The sequence below is a fragment of the Felis catus genome, chromosome A1 (assembly GCF_018350175.1).
Source record: "Felis catus isolate Fca126 chromosome A1, F.catus_Fca126_mat1.0, whole genome shotgun sequence".
In the NCBI taxonomy this organism is placed as follows: domain Eukaryota; kingdom Metazoa; phylum Chordata; class Mammalia; order Carnivora; family Felidae; genus Felis; species Felis catus.
Window position 1 is genome coordinate 102,903,093 of NC_058368.1, and position 23,602 is coordinate 102,926,694.

At 42.2% G+C, this 23,602-nt stretch overlaps 1 long non-coding RNA gene across 1 annotated transcript in view; it reads right to left on the reverse strand.

Moving 5' to 3' along the window:
* LOC111560609 overlaps window positions 1-23,602 on the reverse strand; it is a 285,719-nt gene that overhangs the window by 113,233 nt on the left and 148,884 nt on the right. The window contains exons 3-4 of the long non-coding RNA XR_002742603.2: window positions 12,571-12,737; window positions 1,667-1,797 (exon numbers count right to left, since the gene is read on the reverse strand). This is a non-coding gene — a long non-coding RNA (uncharacterized LOC111560609). The remainder of the gene's footprint in view (window positions 1-1,666; window positions 1,798-12,570; window positions 12,738-23,602) is intronic.

Sequence of the window (23,602 nt, forward strand, 5' to 3'; positions counted from 1 at the left end):
GGATAGGATAGGATAGGATAGGATAGGATAGGATAGGATAGAATAGAACGGACACAGTAAGTTTGGCTAATTTGCTACAGTCCTGCGACTAGCAAGTAACAACATGAGGATTTAAATTATGGAATCTACCCCAGTGACCATCTCCTTCCGTATCATCATCCAGATCAACACGGGACACAAATTGTGGGCAAGCAAACCAGGGAGAGGAGGGAAGTGAGAGAAAATAAACAACGTTGTGTGATAACCGAGTGACGAATATTACCACGCTACTACTTAGGTTATTTAAATCCTTGATCTACGGGAGAGAGTCATGAGTGCACCCAAATTTGAAAGTGGTCTTATGATAGATACTTGACAATGATTAAAAACACACCCTCCCCCGAAAGGCTTAAAGACACACACCGGAGTCTTTAGTTTTACTAAATGCAACAGTTGCCCAGGTTCACGCTTCTGAGTCATCCTTAACATCATCCTCCTTCTGATATGCCAGAGCTCACCTTGTCCCAGCCTTGTTTTCCTCCCATTTTTCTCCACTTCAGGAACGGGTTCCACCACCGGCTCTGTGCACAAGCCAGGAGCCCGGGAGTCATCCTTGTTATCAGACTCTTCCTGGTGGTCCATGTTCAATCTTTTACTTAGTCTTATTTTTCTTCCTAAATACCTCTTGAATCTGTGCATTTTATGTTTGCCACCTCCTTCATCATTCCACTATTACCTGGATTTCTAGAATAGTTTTGTCCCTCTGACCTCTGAACCAATGAGCACAGACTAGGCAGGAGAATGTGTTAGTGAGGCAGATCCGGTCCCACCAGCCTCCTGCCTCAGGTCCAAGACTGTCCGGATCAAGACAGAAATCCTTAACGCGGCCTGTGAGGCCCTGTGTCGGCTGGCCTCAGTTCTCGATCTTCACCTCATAGTACTCCCCTCTTCTTCTCTGTACCTCATCACCTTGACCTTTCAGTTTCTGCCTCATGACCTTTGCAAATACTCTTTCCCAAATCCTTCTCCTCTTTCCTGAGTGACCTTGAACTTACCTTTAGATAGTTCTGCATTCCCTTCCCCCCATCAGGGGCCCGCTTTCCATACATCTTCTCTGAGCATCCTCCCCTTCCCTTTGCACAGTATAACAAGAAAAAAAATGAAAAATATCTGCTTGTCTATTTCCCCGAGCAAAAACTATAAGAGCAAAAACCCAATCCGCCTTGTTCACCAGTCTACGTACAACACATAGCACAGAGCCTTTCACCTATTAGGTAGCTAGTTAATCCTTGAATGACGAGATGAACAAATACTTCCTGATCGGCTTCAATTAAGGAAGAGAGTGAGTCATCTTAGAACTCTCACTGTAGGTTCCTAGAAGCAGTCACTATAGCTTTTCTTCTTGTTACCATTGGTGGGGCCATGATGCCTGGGAGATTCTCACTTGTGGGCTTACTGAATCTACAAGCTACATGCGTGGACAGGAGGCCCCTGCCTACTAGGAAGCAGAATATCCTTCTGCCATATAAGACCTAAGTCCTTCACCTTCTACGCGAATTAGGGAGCTGTAGGGCATACCTTTGATGATCTGGATTCCTCTTTCCTCTTGTATCAGCCAGGGTTCTCCAGAGAGAAACTGAACTACCAGGATATATATATATATATATAAAAGAAGGAGTTGACTCACACGATTTGGGAGGTTGAGATGTCCCATGATCTGCCATCTTCAAACTAGAGAAGCAGGGAGTCTGGCGATCAAGTCCAAAGGGCTGAGAGTTCGAGAGCCAATGGTATATATGCCAGGTCTGATGGGAAAGCCTGAGAACCAGAAACACAGAGTCTAGGAGAAGATCAAAGTCCAGATCAAGAAGTCAAGCTGAGAGTAAATCCAACCTTCTCCCACCCTTTTGTTTCCTTCAGGCTCTCGGTGGCTTGGACGATGTGATCCTTCACTGGAGAGAGCCATCTGCTTTCCTAAGTCCACCAACCCAAATACTAATCTCAAAGGGGAACACCTAAAAATAATGTGTAGACAAGTACCGGGGCTTCCCGTGACCCTGTCAGGTTGACCCAAAACTGACCATTACACCTCTACGGCCAGATACACATCTAACCCTCCTGGTTTGGGATAGTTTGGTTTCACTGTAACTTTCAGAGCTGTAGCAGCTGAGATTCTTGTCGTTCATTTGTGAGCTTATAGTTGTTGGAAATCTAATGGAGACAATCCACTAACTCTAGTAAATAGTACTCATAAATTCTCAAAGACACACTTCACATGCTCTCCTTAAAATTACACTAGAGATGCTTACAAGTATTACCTGTAATGAGTAAGAGGATACAATAAACAGTCTTTATAAAATGTTCTAATATAATCCAGTAACTGTGGGAAAGTTGTTAGCTACGGTTAAAGTGAAGAACCTAAAATATTTCCATTTTTTTATACCTGGCTACAAATTCTTCCTTCCTCCCATCTTTGCCTCCTTCTTTCTTTCTCCCTCCATACCTCCCTCCCTCCCTTCCCCCTTCCCCCTTCCCTCCCTTCCTTTCCTTCCTTCCTTCTCTCCCTGGCTCCCCCTTCCTCCCTTCCTTCTCTCTTTCCTTCTTCCTTCCTCCCTTCCTCCCTCCCTTCCTTCCTTCCTATGTAACTCTTTTTTTTTTTTTCAACGTTTATTTATTTTTGGGACCGAGAGAGACAGAGCATGAACGGGGGAGGAGCAGAGAGAGAGGGAGACACAGAATCGGAAACAGGCTCCAGGCTCTGAGCCATCAGCCCAGAGCCCGACGCGGGGCTCGAACTCACGGACCGCGAGATCGTGACCTGGCTGAAGTCGGACGCTTAACCCACTGCGCCACCCAGGCGCCCCTCTATGTAACTCTTAAAGTGAAAGTTGTGTTCAGTTACTTTAGTTATATGCACATTCTAATTTTTCAACATCACACCAAAATGCCAGTGTGTAGTTCACAGATACAAATACACTTAGTGACTAGCTTCACCAATGGAAGTAATACCCCTGAAAACGATCCAATATTAAAAGAGAGATAATACTAAGAAGTGAATGATTGGTATGAAAAAAGAGAGTTCTAGATCTTAGAGTTACAGTCATGTCCCTCTTCTGTAAATTATTTGCCAGATTGTCGGTGTTTAGAAAGTTAAAGTATGATATTAGATTCTGGTAGTTTGCTACGTTATCCTAAAATTAACATGTTCCTATATTTGGAGCAATGACCTAGAAAATAAGATTGACTGAGCCATTTTGTTAAGTCTCCTTATTTTTCTGTACCCTAGGTTTCTCGTAGGCAGGCCTGATAAAAACTCTGTGCACATTTCATGGGCTGGTTATTCCTGCCATTCTGACTCTCGTCCCACACAATGACAACTCCAGAGAGAGTGCAACATGAGAAAATTTGAACATCTCCTCCCATAGCATTACGCATACAATAAAATTACTACTGTTGTAAGTACAAGTGGGGAAAAAGCAAGCAGACACTTCAACTTTATCAAATCTGCTGGTTTAACTGAAAACAAAACAGAATCCATCAATGTAGGAAAGCGAGATATTACTCTAGTTGGGTCAAAATAAGAATTTGAAGGCATTAGCTAAATATGAAATGGCACGGAATCAGTCGTAAATTAAACCGAAAAAAGCTCGCCTAACAGAATCACAACTACTAACATCGCTCTCTTTTTTATTTCTGAACGACAGAGCATTGTTTGAGATATGGATCAGTTGCCATTGACGATAGTCATTCATTGAGTTTAAAATCAAAGGGTGGAGCAGAGACCATATTGAATAAACCGCAAGTTTTCAATTTTTTACAATGAATTTGAAACAACTGCTGGATTTTCTCTTTTATTTAAGTAGTAATTACATTTCTTCATTCCACTTTCCAGTTCAAGTATTCATCACTTACTGACGTACCGAGATTCTGAGGTTAAAAGGCTAGAGGCAAGCTGACTAGATTCTACACGTTTTTTTCTCATTTCTGAAACTATGGACGCTGGCTGATCAGGATCGCTAGATATTGTGTTAATGGAAGGTTCATTTTGTTCCTTTAGTTTTACCACCCTGGTTTCCTCTTTGACGTACACTATTTTGACTTTCGTCGGTTTCCGATTTGGAAAGGAAGAAAGGTTGATTGCATGTTAGAGCGTCCATACAGCCTCTTGAAAATCATCCAAGGGGCGCCTGGGTGGCTCAGTCGGTTAAGCGTCCGACTTCAGCTCAGGTCACGATCTCGCAGTCCATGAGTTCGAGCCCTGCGTCGGGCTCTGGGATGACGGCTCAGAGCCTGGAGCCTGCTTCCGATTCTGTGTCTCCCTCTCTCTCTGCCCCTCCCCTGTTGATGCTCTGTCTCTCTCTGTCTCAAAAATAAATAAACGTTAAAAAAAAAACTAAAAAAAAAAAAAAAAAAAAAAAAGAAAATCATCCAAGATCCACAGAGATTTTAGAGAAAGGGAGTCTCAAGTCCAACACCCACTTTTAAGGTGCAATCCTTGAGAATCAGGGAAGTTTCATGGCTTGAAAAAGGTCACATATTTGACCTTTTACAAGTGGATCCAATATGGCCCAGTGATGGCAAAGTGACAGGAACTTCACATCAGTGACTAGCTGTCACTTGCCACCAACTTCAGTTTCGTGACATCACTCAAATTGTGGCTTTTTAAAAAATTTTTTTAACGTTTCTTTATTTTTGAGACAGAGAGAGACAGAGCATGAACAGGGGAGGGGCAGAGACAGAGGGAGACACAGAATCCAAAACAGGCTCCAGGCTTTGAGCCATCAGCCCAGAGCCCGACGCGGGGCTTGAACTCACGGACCACGAGATCGTGACCTGAGCCGAAGTCGGACGCTGGACCGACTGAGCCACCCAGGCGCCCCTCAAATTGTGGCTTTGAATGGTTGCTAACTGTTACCTTTTAAGTGTACCTTGTACCCCTAGAAAAATCAAGCTCTTTGATTTTCTTTTGTCCCCATAGTTGGCCAGCACAGTGCAAAACACCCTCAGTAAAAATTTAAATGAGCCTCTTTGGTAAGTTCTTTTACTCTTATCAGATCTCCTGAAATGTTTAATTCTGACATTTTTTTTTCTTTGAAAAATAAATGAAAATCTTAGTCACTGCCATAGCCAGAGTTGGCACATTTGCTGCTGCTATAAACTCTGTGAGCACGGTCTGGGCTGGTCATGCCCAGCATTCTATCACTGATTCTGTTCCAGCATGACTATAATTTGAAATACGACACAATACAAAAAAAATATTTGTAGCTTCCGCCTGGACTCAGAGATTAAAACATTCTTTTTTTTTTTTTTTTTTCCTGAGTCAAGTTCAAGTCCAACCTCTTTGTTTCCATTCTTCTGATCAATATCAGGAAAAACACTTGCCTTCAGCTACACCACCATCACACAGGATGCCCCTCATTGTGCATTCTGGGGGTTCAAACACTTGCCCAGTTCTGTGCGTTCGCTTTTCAGACGCAGACCCTCACCGGCGGCAGATACGGGCGCTGGCTCCCAGGTGCCTGCTTCCTTCAGCTACTGTTCGCCGACCTCCGGTTGTGGTTTTCTTTCTCCACTATTCTCCTGGCTCTGACAAAAGACAATCACCCTTCCGGACCTGCACGTGGCTCCGCGAACACATCCAAATTCTGTTGCTTCAACACTGTTGAGCGACGTGCCACGTCCGCAACGGCAGGCAAGCTAATGTCACGATGCGTTCTGAGTCTTTGAGAATTTTCAGTTACTGATCTTGACCTTAAACAGGTCCCTGATTATTTCTTTGTGGCTTGCTCTCATATTGCATTCACAGACAGGGCATGATCACGATTCAGAAAAGATTGCATTGTTTCTTCCCGGCTGCCCACACTGAAGAAATGTGGCGTTTGTGAAAAGCATTTGGGAATCAAATGTCTTTCAGATTTCTCTAGTATGGCTTTATATTATAATCCTAAAATTCTTTTCCTTTTCTAAAAGTGAAGGAATCTGAAGTTATGTTTGGCCTCAGGCTTGTTCACATTAGCTGCTGGGCTCTCAGAGGTCTTTGTTCTGAATACAAGTGATGCTTCTAGTGGACACAGATGACGACTGGAGAAATACAGATGGGCAAGGGTATGGTAGTGCATCATCAGCTCAAGGAAAGAACATTCGAGAACAACTGGTCTTTCCCTATTTTATCACAGCAAAATGCCCTCCATTCCTTATCTCTCCCCTCTCCCACCCCTTTTCTTCCCTCCTTTGTTTCGTTTTTATTTTCTATTTTCTTGTTCTTTTTGCACGTCTGGGTATGGTTATCTGTGAGGGAAGAGGGTTTCTCTCATCCTGCTGACTTAGGGTTACCCAGGTGCAAGCTTCCTCAAGAATTGGAAACTGTGTCCTAATAAAGGAGATAACATTTTTTAATTTCTTGGATAAGGACAAGTAAACTAACTCTGAGTTTAAAAGTTAATGGTGTAGGGGCGCCTGGGTGGCGCAGTCGGTTAAGCGTCCAACTTCAGCCAGGTCACGATCTCGCGGTCCGTGAGTTCGAGCCCCGCGTCGGGCTCTGGGCTGATGGCTCAGAGCCTGGAGCCTGCTTCCGATTCTGTGTTTCCCTCTCTCTCTGCCCCTCCCCCGTTCATGCTGTCTCTCTCTGTCCCAAATATAAATAAATGTTGAAAAAAAAAATTAAAAAAAAAAAAAGTTAATGGCGTAGATGACAGCCAACTTTTAGCAGGCAAACAAAACAGTTTGAATACGACAAACATGGATTTTGTTTGGTTAGAAAACCATCGTTGAAAAGAGCTAAAAAAAAAAACCAGACTCTGGTACTTGCCTGAGTATGGGTGAAAGGCATTTTACCAACACTTCTTTTTTTCTGGCAAAAATATGTTATGTTAATGACCTTAAAACCCATTTTAAGGTTTTAAGGTCATAGCCCTTCCTTGTTCCCATTTTTTTTTTTTAACGTTTCTTTATTTTTGAGACAGAGACAGACAGAGCATGAACGGGATTGGGTCAGAGAGAGAGGGAGACACAGAATCTGAAACAGGCTCCAGGCTCTGAGCAGTCAGCCCAGAACCTGACGTGGGGCTCGAACTCATGGACCGCGAGATCATGACCTGAGCCGAAGTCGGACGCTGAACCGACTGAGCCACCCAGGCACCCCGCCTTGTTCCCATTTTTAGTGTGACTTCCCATTTATGCTACATGTCCACAGGTGTCGAGTAATCACATTTAAAGAGATTATAAATAGAACCCAAGTCCATAAGTAATTGTAGCAAGAGATGTAGCAGGAACTCAAGCCTTGCAGTTAGCCCAAACACTCCTTAGACATGTTATAAGTTTGTGTCCGTGTGTATGTACCAGTTCCCGCTGTCAATCTCTTAAGGAGCTGCTCGCCTCTGGCTTGTACATCAGAAGATCCTAAATCATATTGACATCCCCAACCTTGGTTTACTCAACTGTATTCTGAAAAAGAAATTTTGTAACAACTTTTGGAATTCTATTTTTCTGTAAAATATTTCCAATGGTATTTTAAAAGAGCATCAATATTAACCTTCATATACTTAATGAATTCATTATATTCAGAAAAACTGAGCCATGGAAATATTCGCATATTCTGCAAGGCATACTCAGACAACTTTTTTGAGGAATTAAACGGTCTTACTGCATGGAGGAAACATGTAACTGACGGATGCAGATGTGAGTGTTCTAACACACATACAACTCAGTAGCTACAGATGTAGTTTATGACATTTTCTCCCACACTTGTCCACACATTTTAGGATTAGAAAACGTATCATGAGAGATCAGGAATATTGTCTAAAGTTTGCCATCAATATCTTCTTTCCACCAGAAAAAAAAATCACCCACCATCATTGACTTACCACAATTATTCGGAAAGGGTTTTTTTTTTTTTCCCAAAAGGTTAAATTCATTTTTTACTCTAAGTACTTAGCACAGCGTGTCAGCTTTTATTATTTTTATTCAAATTTCTCAGTCCCTCTTGAGACTCTCTTGGTTTTCCAGCAGAAACCAGATCAAACTAGCTTAAGGAAAATAAGGTTTTTAGTGGTTTCTGAAAATTTGATGGCATTGGCTTCAGGCACAGTTGAATTCAGGTGATCAGTGCATTAGGAAACAGTCTTTTTCCATCTCTCCATTCTTCTTTCCCCGAGGTTCACACGTTTCAGAGGCTGGCTCTCTCTGCAAAAATGCGTGCCAGGGTTTCCAGATAAATATCCAGTTATCTTCAAGAACAGCAGCCAGAGAGTTTCTTTCATCCTAAAGTTACAACAAAAGGCTCCGGGTTGAGTCTCATTGGTCTGTTGAGTCTACTTGGCCCGACTCGAGCCACTTAGCCATCCAAGAGTGAGCATGGATGGCCAGCGAATGCAGAATTCCAGTTAGCTGGGCCGGGGCCACATTTCTTAACGATACCAGAACCATAAGGAAAGAGAGCTTGGAAATCAGGAAGGCGGATGTATGCCAGTCTGGCAAAGAGAAAGCAACAGATGTCTGTTGCCTTACTGAACTCACCCACCAAACATTTCCTGAGTTTCTCCTGTGCTTCCTGCGCTGACCGTGTGTGTGAGAGACAAAGCGTGTGTGTGACTCACCGCAGAGCAATGGACACAGCAGGAAGGAACTCAAGGGTGAAAGACCTAATCCCTCCCCTTAAAGGAGAGACACCTGCAGGCTCTAAAAACAGGAAGAAACAAGGACTCTGTGATGAACTTAATGAACTTGTTGATACTGGTGGTAGAAATTCAGAGTAGGAGAAATCTCTGTGACCGCAGAACTGAGAAAGCCCACGGAGGGGTGAGGGAGGACCAAACGTGGAGGGGAGGGCGGGACCTTGCAAGAGGCTAGGGAGGTGTTGGTAAAGACTCACAGCTCAGGTGCATGCAGCGTGGTGGTGACACAAAAGAGAACCAGGTCTAGCAGCCCAGACGAGGAGCGTAGGTCATGGTGGGTGGGAGGGAGGCGCACTCCTGCAGATGCCTGGATGACCTGGAAAAGTTTCGGCAGGAGCTGCTACAGAGAGGCAGAGTTGAGACCGGAGAATAAAAGCATTTCAGGAAGGCAAATCTGGTCACAGGCTGTGGGATGTCTTAGAAAGAAGATGGCAGGCGTGGAGAGGGGTGGAGGGCTACCGCAGGAACTGTCAACTACGGTGACAAGTTCTGGGAAGGATCCCGAGGCTGCGGAGAAGGAGAGGACACAATGCTGAGAGAAATGTCAAAGGGAAGATCCATAAAACTTGGAGGCTCTAGCAGACACAGAGGAAGAAGGAGAAGGTGAGTCTAAACAATCAAGCCCAGGGCCCAGGTCATGGAAGAACCCTTACGAACTAGCGACAGGAGCCATCAGGTCATAGTATTTATGCTGCATTCCTCAGTGACATTCTCATCCTCCACCATCTACTTTAACTCTTTGCATGCATTCGTCAGGAAAGATGATGACTTCATCTTTGTCTCTCCAGCAACACAAAGTTTGGCATGTTGCACAGACGATTCAATGGTTTTTTTGTTTTTTGTTTGTTTTTTTTGTTGTTGTTGTTAAATGAATTCTACAGAGGAGAAATAGCTTTCTGGGAGCTGAAAAATGTATTTGGCCATGCATGTTAGTAACAGGATGGCAACAAAGGGCATGTCTTCAATCTCTAATTCTTTGTTCGTTGTAGTCCTTTACTGCTCTGGTTATTCTTCTTAGGGGATAGATGTATCTCTCCAATACAAACTGCCTCACAGCAAACTATGTCCCGTGCTATACAAGCTTATAGCGCATTTCCAGGTTACCTAATTCACCTAAGATTTCTTTCAAAATGATAGCAACAGAAGCAAGTCTCCCTCTGACCTCTTCAAAGTCTTGGTGTTTTCCATTTAGCTCTGTAATTTAAGTATTTCTAAGACCACAGAATACTACTGAGTTCAAAGACCCTGTTAGGCTTTGGTTTACAGGCAAGCACCACACCGAGGAAATGCTACAACAGGTTACAAAGATGTAAAAGATGAGATTTTCTGCAGTGTTCCTGCAACAAAAAAGAGAGAATCTAAGTAAACAGATGTAAGTATCAACACTCACCACCACGTATGATGATAAAATGAAGCCGGAGGCGAAAACCATTCTCATTGGCCCAGAATGATGGCAGAAATGCAACAAAAGCTTCATAAATGTTTCCTGAACACATGAGTGAGCCAATAGATGAACAAATGAATAGCATTCTAATGATGGAAAAAAAGTCACGCGTGAGAATGTTCATGAATCCTCATGCACTGAAGTGTGAAAACACTTGGTCTTCAACAACATCTCCTCCATGATCTCTTTGAACCTTTGGTGTTTAAACTTGACCTTGCATTGAAATCACCTACAAGGCTTATTGAAACACTGACTGCTAGGTCCATTTTTGAGTTTCTGATTCAGGAGCGCTGGTGTGTGCCCTAAGAGTGTGCATTTTGAAAAAGTTCCCAAGTGATACAGAATCTTCTCTCCACACTCCAAGAAACACAGTTTTGGCGTCCGATAACAATAGGATACCTCTTGTGAAGCTTGTCTTCCCTTAAAAGAGACTGACCCCTCAAAGACTGCCCTTGGAATCATGTCAAGAAGGAGCTATAAACTTGTTGTGGAGTCCATATATCTGTGCGTAGGACAAAAAGACTCCATCTGATGAAAGATGCATTGCTGTGAAACATCAAAGCCATTAGGGTAGTCCCAGGAAAATTAACCACAGGGCACACCTCTCATACTCCTTCCCGACAAGCACCGATTTACACTAATTGCAAAATGAAGGTGGAAGCAATGCTAGGAAAACGAGGGCTGAAAACTCCCTTCTGAATTTCAGATAGTTTAATAAAATGCTGCAGCAGCACAAAGCTGTAATCTGTTTCCGCATACCAATTTGTGGACAGCGCAAGATCACATCAGTGAGGAAACTGCATCTCCTTATCAGGAAAGACTAATTGGAAGCTACAATTAGCTGGGTAGTAAATGCCAGGAATTCTAAATCACAATCACAAAGTAGCCTACATTTGACACTCTAATATAAGGGGGGTGGCCACTGAGCAGAAAAGATGGGATTCTTTGCGTGGAAGAACAGAGGCTCTTGCATCCAAATGAGCACGTCTCAATACGGAAGACTTGCTTTGTTCCTTGACTCATACACACTCAAATGCAACATTGTTGAGGTGGGAGATGAAGAAGGAAAAGTGAACGACGTCGGAATGGCTGGTATGTTTCATGGATGTGAAACGCTGCGTTGGGTTTTGTCGCTTTCTTCCATTAGGCGTCGTTAGGATGCAGACTCAGAGTGTGATGAGTGCACCTCCAGGGTAATTTGAATTTCCTAGAATGATTTCATTATCCAAAGTCCTTTTCCGACCTCTGATCCTAAACCACCTTTACAGCGTTTACTTCTTTGTGGGAAGCCATTGGCTTTCCTGAATTCCCATGAACATTCTCACACGTGACTTTTTTTACATCGTTAGAATGCTATTCATTTGTTCATTTATTGGCTCGCTCATGTGTTCAGTAAACATTTATGAAGCACTCATTACATTTCTGCCATCATTCTGGACCAATGAGAATGGTTTCTGCCTCCAGGGTCATTTTATCATCATACGTGTGGTTAGCGTTGATACTTTCGTCTTTTTACTTAGATTCTTTTTTTTTTTTCTTCTAACACTACTTTCCTCATGGTGTGTTCCTCATCAAACGTCTACGATATTTCAAAAATAACAGTGCGACAAGTGCCTGAAGAGAGAAAATTTTTTACCTTTTCAAGTTGGAAAGGAATAACTTGAAAAGTGTTTTTAATTTTCTGCTTCTAAATTTTTTTTTTCAACGTTTATTTATTTTTGGGACAGAGAGAGACAGAGCACGAACGGGGGAGGGGCAGACAGAGAGGGAGACACAGAATCGGAAACAGGCTCCAGCCTCCGAGCCATCAGCCCAGAGCCGGACGCGGGGCTCGAACTCACGGACCGTGAGATCGTGACCTGGCTGAAGTCGGACGCTTAACCGACTGCGCCACCCAGGCGCCCCTAATTTTGTGCTTCTAAAAATGACAACATGTGTTCACTTTCACAAAAGCTTTTGTTTTGGCAAAAGCATCAGACTGTTTTTCTGTTCCCCCTCACTGATTTAAAAAAATATATATATTGAGTGACTATTTTATGGTGAGCATTGTTTTAGATCTTGGGATTTATTAGTGAACAAGACAGACAAGGCTCCTGTCCTGGTGGAGATCACGTGTTGATTGGGGAGACAGACAATGCCGGAATAAACGATGTGGTATGTTAGGATGTGATATCTGAAGGAGGTGTAACGGGGGTAGGGCATGTCGAACACATGGATGTATAGATTCTCCTACTGTTGGTGAACAAAAGTTTTGACTTGACCACAACCCCGAAAGCAGAGATGAGCCCTGACGTGTTATTTTCAATATTGCAAAGCGGATGTATCTTCAAGTGTAGGGGCTGTTTTATTTTACAATGACTTACAGATAAAGTATTAAAATATTTAAAAGTATGTATTTGAATTGGGCTCACCATCAAAATAATGGACCGTTTTTGGGAGATGTGTGCGAGGACCGGGCACCCCAGGTTCACTCACCTGGAGGAGAGACTGGTGAGGAGGCTTCTGGATGGGCTTGGTAGAGTCCTGCTTCGACGGAGTGCCGTGTCAGGTGTGATTCAGCCCGGAAGACCCCGGCACTTGAGAAGGTGGGACTGTGGAAGTCTATCTCATCCCCACCATGGAAGTAGAGATCAGAGTTTCCTCTACAAAGATTCAAAATTCTTACTTTATTTAGGAAATCGGAAGGCGTCCTGTGGGGAGGCAGGAAGGCCACTTTAATTTTGGGAGGGGGACATTCACTTAGAGGCCTGCATTCTGAGGTTCAAGAATACCTTGTTTTATATAATGGTGTTGTCTGGGCACAAATCTAGGTAAGAGAACAGGTGAATCTTTCTTTAACGAGAGGATTTATTTGTAACCAATGGCCAACATAATACTTAGATATTAAACACTTGAGGCATCTCTTTAAGCTGGAGTATGAAAACACTGGCCATTATCATTATGTGTGGATTATATTTATGTTATATTGTGGAAATATTATATTGTTATATTGTGGAAATTGTGACCTACACAATAAGACATGAAACAGAAACAAAAACAAATAGTGGAACTACTACAGAAGAGGATTATTACCGAGAAGCGTCAAAATAATCCGCTGAAAAATCCTTTTAGTTTATAAGACTCAGCAAAGTGGCTAAATACAAGGTGAATATACACATATCTAGATAATTACATTACACAAACGCTATGTAGTTAGAACACAGAGTGACAGAAAAGAAATTTCACTGATCATAAAAATAAAACCTATGAATCTTGGAGGAAGTATCTAAGAAATATGTGCAACTTCTATATAGAAAGTGACAAAACTACTCTAAGAAATAAAAACAAACAAACCCAAAGCTACATAGGTGGGGAGCCAAATCTTAGTTTAGGATTGGGTGAGTGATGTTGCTAAATGATATAAATATATGGGCTCATCACACATTAATGCGTAGGTTTAATGTCATTACATTCAGAGGATTGCAGTAAAAAACTTACGTCACTTTTATCTCACCCAGGGCAATGAAGGGTGCCAAATAAGAGGTTAATTCAGTGCAAACGAGTTATAGGTCTAGGAGGCAGAAAATAAACAATGAAGTGAGTGGATCTTGTATGTTTCTCCAGTTTGGCCTTTCATAATCACTCTGTGAGGGGTCAGCATCCCTATTTCACAGAAAAGGACACTGGGACTTAGACGTGCTGAGTGCATTCTTGAACTCCGGGACACTCACCAGATTTCAGAAATGGGCTTATAAGGGTTCTTTCATAAGGGTACTGACAGCAAGTACATCTTTAGTCTTGTAGATTTATTGTCTGTTTCACAGTGAACATGAGAGCTTTCTGAATGGTAGCTTTCTCTGATCCCATAAGAATCCCATGCCAATCCAACACTGGTTACATTCCATAAAATGATAGCAGCAAGCCAGGAGGAAAGAAGGCTGTAATATTCAATTGTCTGTAACCAATGTGTTAGGAGTCACCGTCTTTCATCCAGACAGTACAGTTGCATTTTTAAAATGACATCTATTACCACATTAGAGGCAACCCATAACAATCCCTTATAGAATGTTTGTCTCAATTGTGGTTATTTAATGTCATTATACCAAATTTCAAAATGTTCTTATGGTAAACAGACCCAGTGAAATGCTAGATGAGTAAAAGCTCATTTTCAAGTTCCAAGAAGCCAGGGCTTCATTTTCTCTCTCTCTCTCTTTTTTTTTTCTAACTTATTTCTTATTTGTAAAAAAGTCTCCAGTTTCCTGGCCTTATGAATTGAAGAGTTTCCTTTCCAAAGGAAAGGCTTTCGTAAATTCTATTATTTATGCAGTCTTAGAACAAATTCTTCAATTATTTGACATAGCCCTGACACGGCTAAGCTGTCATGCACATATATTTTGGATGAACTTCTTGTAAAAAGGAAAAATAAACGTATGACATTCACACACAGGCAAAGACACACTTAGCGTCCTCAGATTAAAACTTTTTATTAAGTTCTGGCTTGGGGCAAATTTAAACGGCTGAGTTATAAACCCATGAATCAAGAGGTCAGACTGAAGATGCTGGCAAATTCTTAACTCCAGGGGTACCAGCAGGCATGACCTTCAAAATGTAGCAAACTACGAGAGACAGCGACGACGTGTATCTTGGACCAGGTCCTAAGCAGTTAAAAGCAGCTAGGGATTATTTGATTCCAAACTGTGGTTACATTCATGGTTTCCAACTATTTGTTAGCTCCTTTTTTATGGGCACAGGGCACAGTTATAATGATATGCAAACAAAATAAAAAATAATTAGCACTATCTTTTATTGTTCTAATTTAACAATATTAAAACAACACAATATTGCTTTGGAAGAAAGTGGTAGAAGGCAAATGGTCTTAAACAGAAATGAAGTACCAATATGTTGGCGTATTATTATCTCCACAACTAGGCTAGATTACTTTCTGTATCTCTGCCACAGGGAAGCCACGCATACAGCGAGATAAAGAAATTTAGAAAGAAGTCTCACAATCCCAGGATTGCTTTGACAGTTTTAAGAGCTAAACGCAGGGGCGCCGGGGTAACTCAGTCGGTTAAGCATCTGACTTCGGCTCAGGTCATGATCTCACAGTTCACGAGTTCAAGCCCCACACGGGGCTCTGTGCTGACAGCTTGGAGCCTGTTCAGGATTCTCTCTCTCTCCTTCTCTCTCTCTGCCCCTCCCCCACTTATGCTCCCTCTCTCTCTCTCTCCCTCTCTCAAAGTAAATAAAGAAATATTAAAAAAAAAAAGCAGCATTAAGAAAAACAGAAAACCAATTCTAAATAATGACAAACATTGACTTTTGGAGTCAAAAACACGTCATCGACTTCAGCAAAAGAAAAATAAAACGATAGACAAAGTAAATGTGACCTAGAATAATTATTAGATCTAGGTTCTGGGAACATTGGACTTTATTATACTATCTTCGTACAGTTTTGAAAATTTTAATGATAAGGTTGTTTTTTAAAAGCCATCACTGGGGGCGCCTGGGTGGCACAGTCGGTTAAGCGTCCGACTTCAGCTCAGGTCACGATCTCGCGGTCCGCGAGTTCGAGCCCCGCGTCGGGCTCTGGGCTGATGGCTCAGAGCCTGGAGCCTGCTTCCGATTCTGTGTCTCCCTCTCTCTCTGCCCCTCCCCCGTTCATGCTCTGTCTCTCTCTGTCTCAAAAATAAATAAACGTTAAAAATAAAAGCCATCACTTTGGGGCATTTGGGGGGCACAGTCCAACTCTTGATCTCGGCTCAGGTCATGATCTCCCAGTCTGTGAGACTGAGCCCCATGTTGGGCTCTGCACTGACAGTGTGGAGTCTGCTTGGGATTCTCTGTCTCCCTCTCCCTCTGCCCCTCCCCCTGTGCTCTCTCTCAAAATAAACCAACTTAAGAAAAAAAGTCAACACTTCAAGACTGCATTATGTGATGATCTCTTGACTTCACCTGTGTGTGGGAACTTGTATTACGGCCACTTCAAACAGAGCTACGAATACCTTCAACAAAATATCCAGAATTTATCATTGCACTTGGGTTTTACTTTCATTATGTAATGCTTGAAGTGCTTTTGGTATCCTTTCTATAACTGCAATACTCTTGTAGCACCGGGATTTACTCAATTAGGGTTATGGCCTCTGCAAGGAAAACTGCTTCATCCGATTCCCATCCCTAAAGGTCCAACTGAGTCCCTTCTTAGCATAGCAATGACACCAGCTGTCAACACATTTCGAAAGAAGGTTTAGAATACTGCACACATTGAGTCACCTTGGATGTGAGCTAAGCAGAATAGTTAATATGATGGACAGAGTTGAAGGAATCTGGGAGAAAAGGAGACTGGCGGGGCGCCTGGGTGGCTCAGTCAGTTAAGAGTCTGACTTTGGCTCAGGTCAAGATCTCACAGTTTGTGTTCAAGCCCTGCGTCGGGCTCTGTGCTGACAGCTCTGGGCCTGGAGCCTGTTTCAGGTTCTGTGTCTCCCTCTTTCTCTGCCCCTCCCCCGTTTGTGCTCTTTCTCTCAACAATAAATAAACATTAAAAAAATTTTTTTTAAAAAGAACAAAAGGAGATTTGGAGATGTCTTCATAAACTAGGAGAAGCTAGTGAAACCCCAATTTCACTTGGCACAACCTCCGATTTTAATCATTAATTTTTTTTTAATGTTTATTTTTCAGAGAGAGAGAGACAGAGCACGAGTGGGGGGAGGGGCAGAGAGAGAGAGAGGGAGACACAGAATCGGAACCAGGCTCCAGGCTTTGAGCTGTCAGCACAGAGCCAGAAGCAGGGCTGGAAACCACCGACCTCAAGATCACAACTTGAGCCAAAGTGGGATGCTCAACCTACTGAGCCACCCAGCCCCCCTCTCTGTTTTTAATCTTAATTCAACAAGTTATCTTCAAGTTTGTACTCATTTGACAATTTGTTCTGAACTTGGCACAACCTATCTGGTTAAAGCCCAGCTCATGGAAATCAAAGTTAAGGCCTTATCGAGCTTCTGTGCTCTTCATCTAGAGCAGAGAGAAGCCAACTGACCAAATACCAATACTTCCTCCTATTCCTTATACATGGGATCATTAAGTCCTGTGTCAGTGAGTCTCTCAGATAGCCACCCGATTTGCTGAACCTACTGACCCACTTTGTTCCTGTCAAATCCATCCTGTTGGGAAAGACTTCCTGGAATAACCACGCATCATCTTCATTCTGCGTATCTGAAGCCACGATCCGATCTTCTAGATTGGAATTCCCCCTTCGTCCCCTTCCCAAACCTGCCTGACCCTCATCTGTTTTCGCCACACTGGTTTCTACCTTCTCCTCCCTGGATCTGGAGCACTTTCACCTCCTGCTAGGGGTTAAACTCCAACAGAGCCCAGCTAGTCATATACCCTACACAGAATAAGCCAGTTAAAAAACATGGGATAGTCATGGCGTCTGATGGTGGTATATATGTATGTTAATTTCCACCTGTATCTGAAAGGTGGTCATATGTTCTCATCAGGATTTCCCAGGACAGGGGTGGTGTCCTGGCATTTAATCAAAAGGTTCACTTTGCACAGGGGGCTATTCTAAGGGTCTCAACTCTCCTCAGAACTGATTTACAGCCCAGATTAAGGACATTTGCATAATAAAAGTTAAACATTGTTTATCATTGGTGAGATCACTGGATTGTTAACTGGCAAAAATAGATCATTGAAATGGGCTCCCGGCAACTTTAGCGGATCCAGATGTTACAGAAATACCTTCACATCCTCTTCGCGTTCCCAACACAGGCAGGACTAGAAGTTAAAAACTCAACTGGTACCTCAAGTTTGATTGTCAGTTAATGCTGTGTCCCACCACAGATTTAGAGAATTTTTTTTACGTTTGTTTATTTATTTTGAGACAGAGAGAGAGAGAGGGAGAGCGAGCACGTGTGCACAGGAGGGGCAGAGAAAGAGAGAGGCGGAGAGAAAGAGAATCCCAAGCAGGCTCTGCACTGTTAGCACAGAGCCTGACACAGGGCTTGAACTCACAAACAGCGGGATCATGACCTGAGCCGAAATCAAGAGTTGTGCACCTAACCAGTTGAGCCACGCAGGCACCCCTAGAGAATTTTTAATCTCTAGACTTGAATATAGGATCATCTGCATCCTACAGCTTTAAAATTACCAAGTTTGCTTTAGGTGAAGTTTTCATTAAGTTTTTTTTTTCAAGTTCCAAAAGGACACAGGGATCGGACTTTATCAAGTTTGTTTGCTAGTATATTCATGCCTACTTGGTAGTGTATCTCAGTGTAGCAGAAATAAGTCAGGGACCTACTTTCATTATGATCTCAGAGAGGAGTTGGGTAAGCCTCATTCCCTGTAACCATATGCAGCCCTGACATCTACCAAACTGGCTACGTCAGTTTATAATAAGGTGTAACCCGCCCATACGAATTTTTTTATATTTATATAATTATGTATCCACCTACCCACTTACCTACCTACCTACTAAGCCAAATTTCTTGCTTTCCAAAACCTTCTTGCTGAGGAGTTAGCAAACCATGGCCCATAGTCCAACTCTGGCCCACTGACTATTTTGTAAGTATTCTTTTCTTTTCTTTTCTCTTTTGTTTTGTTTTCTTTTGTTTTGTTTTCTTTTGTTTTGTTTTCTTTTCTTTTCTCTTTTCTTTTCTTTTCTTTTTTTCTTTTCTCTTTCCTTTTCTTTTTTTCTTTTCTTTTCTTCTTTCTTTTCTCTTCATTTCTTTTCCTTCCTTCCTTCCTTCCTTCCTTCCTTCCTTCCTTCCTTCCTTCTTCCTTCCATATAAGTAAACTCTTTCTGGAACACAGCCATGCTCATTCATTGACATCTCTGGCTGCTTTCACTCTAAAATGGCAGAGCTGAGTACTTGTGATAGGGGCTGTGTGGCCTGCAAAGTAAAAGTATGTTTACTTTTTGGCCCTATATATGAATATGTATGAACACTTAGAGACGAATTTTTAAATTTCTTGGTAATTTTATCTCAAAAGACCAAAAGCTCTCGACGTGGGAGAAAGCAATCGAGGAAGAAGGCATGGTCCTATCTTAGAGCTTTGCCTGATGGGAATGGAACAGAAGGATCTCTAAGTAGATGTATTTGTACACAGACATACACATAAAACGAAGCAAAGAGAAGGTCTGATTTCCCTTTGAGGAGACTCCCTCATGCTTTTGACTTTATTGTGATTTAATGTTCAAGTCAAACCTCTAAAGCCACTCCTGGGCCTTACTTTGTGAAAGTCCAGGAGGAATTCAGACGTTCTGCTAGTCAGTGATAAAAAGGAGACCAAGCCTATCCATCCTCTTGAAAATGGGAATTGAAGCTGGACACTAAGTTGTTTTGAGTGCCTGCAGGAGGCCACCAATTGTTATAGAGTATTCTATTCATGTTTCTTTTCTTTTTTTTTTTTTTTTAATTTTTTTTTTCAATGTTTATTTATTTTTGGGACAGAGAGAGACAGAGCATGAACGGGGGAGGGGCAGAGAGAGAGGGAGACACAGAATCAGAAACAGGCTCCAGGCTCTGAGCCGTCAGCCCAGAGCCCGATGTGGGGCTCGAACTCACGGACCCCGAGATCGTGACCTGGCTGAAGTCGGACGCTTAACTGACTGCGCCACCCAGGCGCCCCTCTATTCATGTTTCAACGAACTTGAGATGGACAGAGAGTTCTTCCACCTGAAAATTGTTTAGACATGCTGAGTAACACTTTTAATGTATCTGTTGCATTCTCCTGGATTTACTTAGTTTGACCTGAGTGGCTATTTACCTAGCAATGTCTCTTTAGGTTTGTAATTCAAATTGAGTGGAAAAAAAAAATAGAGTTTACCCACACATTGACCTCCGGACTCCAGTTAAGTCCTTGTGCCTGCAGAAGATGTCCATAGCTAAAACTACTATATGAGTAAAGAGTAAAGGAGGATACAGGATGAATGTAATCATTGTATTGAAGAAGCAAACTTAGTTCTTGGTTTGTGACTGATTCAGAGAGTAAGGGTCAGCATCCATCCTTTGGCCAAATATTGGCACCAAAAAGTTGAATTCATAACATTATGCCCCTATTTCAATGATTTAGCCTCAGAGAGAAAAAAACCTTGCAGCTATGCTCATCCCATACTACCGTACCCACCCACACACATACACACACACACACACACACACACACACACACACACACACATTCATACACACACATTGGCGCATGTTTTACAAATATAAATCCAAGTACGAATGAGGTCATTAGGTTCATTCATTCATGTCAGGTATGGGGCTATAGGTATTAGGTCTATAGCAGTGATTCTCGCAGATAGGGTCTTTTGAAGCTTATAGTCTGGAAGACTGAACTCTCAGGAAAATAAAGGCCAAGATTTGGAGCTCACCTTGATTTTTCTACTCTATTTTTTTTAAGTTTATTTATTCATTTTGAGAGATGGGGGCGGGGAGAGAGAGAATGAGCAGGGGACAGGCAGAGAAAGAGGGAGTGAGTGAGAATCTCCAGCGGGCTCCCCACTGTCAGCCCAGAGCCCCACACAGGGCTCGAACTTACAAACCGTGAGATCCTGACCTGATCCTGATGAACAGTGGGACGCCTAAATGACTGAGTCACCCAGGCGCCCTGATTTTTCTACTCTTAAAGCAGTAAACTTAGGGGAGAGAAAAACCAACCCCATGTCCATATGTTTCTTAGAGTTTCGGAATATATGTATTTCCTGGGTTTTGAAACTCTTTAATATTGACTTAAAAAATGATTATGGTTAAACTTTTCTTTCACTATTAAAAATGCTTTGATTCTTATATGTGTCTGTTACCTTAACTGAAGATTCACAAATATATTTTAAGAGCCCCTCAAGAGCACAACTTCTGTGTTTTAGAAATCATTGGACAGCCATATCTAATAATTTGTGTTTCAGAAAAACAGATGGGTGGCAAGGTTGACCCTTATTCATTTATTCATTCATAAATAAGTGATTGTGTGCCGAGCTGTATGCTGGGGGCAGATATAAAGGAGAGTTAAACATTAGGAGAAGGATGTCATAAATGAAGTCACAATGATTGGAATGAGTCTCGTCAGAGGGAAACCAAGGAGAGCGAGGACATCCCCTTCATAGTAATGGGGACTGGCTGATAGAATCTCAGATTGAATTCTTGACTCAGGGAGTAATCAATATACAATGATGTGAAGTGGAATGTGCATCAAATAAGAAAGAATGTGTGAAATGTCTGAAGTGAACAATTCAGCGTGTGACTTGTTTGAATTCTGCAGGTAAGAGGTAGAAGATATTTCAATTGATTTCAACCAACCATGAGAGACCATGAAATAGGAAAAATATTTAAGTCAGCAAGGTGAAACAGATCCCCTGTGCCCCATCGTCAGGCAGTTACTTTATCTTTATAATTAAAAAAAAAGAACTTTGGGCATTTGTGTAGCCACACTTAGGTTATCTGTTCCTGAAAAGAAACCCTGCAAAATTCTGCCAAAAGTGAGCTTTCAAAAAATCGTGACTGTCATAAAAACATGAAAAAGGAACATGTGTTAAAGTTTTAATCCTGTTCATTAATTAATGAGGGAACCAAGCAGATTTTCTCATTGTCAGCCCAAAGGAGAAACTTAAGAACACGTAGACTTATAGGTCGGAAATACTGCAATGGATGTACATACGGAGAACAAAACTGTGTTTCGGGATGTGGAGAGCGAAGTCAGCTCTTATCCACAGGACAGAGTATGCATGTCAGTAGATAAGAATTGTTTTTCTTTTCCTAGAAGGTATTCACAATTTCTAGTTGATTGCAAAATTATTTCAGGGCATTCACAACTAGATAACCCTGAGGAGTATCTTTTAGAGTCCAGGCAATGCATAGTTTTTCATTGAAGCACAAATTCCTTCCTACAATTCTAAATATGGAACTAGAACATTTTTTTTTTAACCTACAGTGGTTAAGGATCATTAAAAACAAAGTGAACAGTCCATTCCATTCATATTTACCCACAGTTGAATTTCTTTCAAAATTGGAGTGAGTCCTCTCGAACCCTGCTACTGCTTTATCAATGAAGTGTATGTCATGTTCTAAATTGTCACTTCAACTATATTCACATCATCTCCACTAGGAGTGGATTCTGTCTTAAGAAACCAGTTTATTTGCTCATCTATAAGAGCCACTGTTTATCCATTCAAGTTCTATCAGAAGATCACAGCAGTTTGGTCACATCTTCAGGCTCCTGCTTCTAGCTCTCTTGCTGTCCCCACCATATCTGCAGTGACTTCTTCCACTGAAGTCTAGAACTGCTCAAAGTCATCCATGAGGGCTTGAATCAACTACTTCCAACTCCTATGCGCTTTGATATTCTGACCCCTTCCTATGAATCACCAATGTTCTTAAAGGCATCTAGAACAATGAATCCTTTCTAGAAGGTTTACAATGTACTTTGCCCACAGCTGTCAGAAGAATCTCCTCAATAGCAGCCGTAGCCTTAGGAAATGTATTTCTTCAGTAATAAGACTTGAAAGTGGAAATGACTCCTTAACCCCTGGGCTGCAAAATGGATGTTGCATTCGCAGGTTTGAGAATAACGTCAATCTCATTGTCCGTCTCCATCAGAACTCTTGGGTGACCGGGTGCATTGTCAATGAGCAGTCATATTTTGAAAGGAATCTTTTTTTGTTTTGTTTTCTGAGTGGTACGTCTCAACACTTAAACTATTCAGTAAACCATGTTGTAAGCAGATGTGTTGGTATCTAGGCTTTGCTATTCCACTTATAGAACACAGGAGAATAGATCTGGCATAATTCTCAAGACCCTAGGGTTTGCAGAATGGTAAATGAGCAGGGGCTCCAACTTAAGGGTCACAAGCTGCATTAGCCTCCAACAAGAGTGAACTTGCCCTTTGAAACTCTGAAGCCAGGCACTGACTTTTCCTCTGTAGCTATGAAAGTCCTAGCTGGTATTTTCTTCCAGTAGAGGGCTGTTTCATCTACACTGACGATCTGTTGTTTAGGGTAGCTCCCTTCGTGGATTATTTTAGCTACATCTTCCAGATAACCTGCTGCAGCTTCCACATCAGCACCTCCTGCCTCCCCTTGCACTTTTGTGTTACAGGCATGGTTTCTACCCTCAAATCTCATGAACCAATCTCTGCAGCTTCAAGCTTTTCTTCTCCGGCTTCCTTACCTCTCAGCCTTCTTAGAACTGGAGAGAATTATCCTTGCTCTGCATTAGGCTTTGGCTTCAGGCAATGTTGTGGCTGGTTAGATCTTCCGACCAGACCACTAAACCTCTCTCCATGTCGGCAACAAGGCTGTTTCTCTTTCTCACCATGCATGTGTTCACCGGAGCAGGACTTTTAATTTCCTTCAAGAACTTTCATTTGCCTTTACAACTGCGCCAAATGTGAAGGTGCAACAGGCCTACCTTTTGGCCTCTTGGCTTTCTGACATGCCCTTCCTCACTAATCTCAATCATTTGTAGCTTTTGTTTTCAAGAGGCAGACATGCAACTCTTCCTTCTCTTGAAGGAAGAGGCCAATATTGGGA